The following is a 650-nucleotide window of genomic DNA, read 5'->3' as shown; positions in this document are numbered from 1 at the left end:
ATATGACAATTCAAAATAAAAGTGAAACATCACAGAGGCAAATGTAAATTTTAAGTATCATAAAAAAATATAAAAGGACAGCAATCACCAGCTAACAAATTACAAATAGAACTTTTCACTTTGGTGAAAACATATCTAATGCTATGTGGTTTACTTCTGATGAGATAATCATAGCTATAACTACTCACAACATATCACATGTAGGGAGGAACATGAAAATGAAATACAGGGTGCAATATCTATTTGCAACAAATCTGTCCTGGAATAAGTGCAGCTCGAATACTCCTTAGAGGCGACAGTGGTCATACTTTCTCTTACCTCCTTTGATCATGTTGTCAGAATGGACCAGTCCTTGGAGAAGGACTTGATAAAGTAAAAGCTTGATAAAGTAAATAGCGAAAAAGTGGAAGACTCTCAATGAGATGGACACAGCAAATGCAATGATGGGCTCAAGAGTAGCAGGGTTTGTTAGCATGGCCCAGGGCCCAAAAGGGTTTCTTTTTGTTGTACTTAGGGTCGCTATGAGTTGGAGCTAACCTGACTGCATCTAACAACAAATCTATTCACTTCAGTTCTCATTCTCTCTTGAGAACATTAAAATATAAAAACTGGATGAAATAGAGGTATCAAATATTTCCTACATTGTCAAT

Source organism: Orycteropus afer, unplaced genomic scaffold, assembly GCF_000298275.1.
Source record: "Orycteropus afer afer isolate SDZICR_OR568_19922 unplaced genomic scaffold, OryAfe1.0 scaffold00265, whole genome shotgun sequence".
In the NCBI taxonomy this organism is placed as follows: domain Eukaryota; kingdom Metazoa; phylum Chordata; class Mammalia; order Tubulidentata; family Orycteropodidae; genus Orycteropus; species Orycteropus afer.
This window is presented reverse-complemented; position numbering follows the sequence as displayed.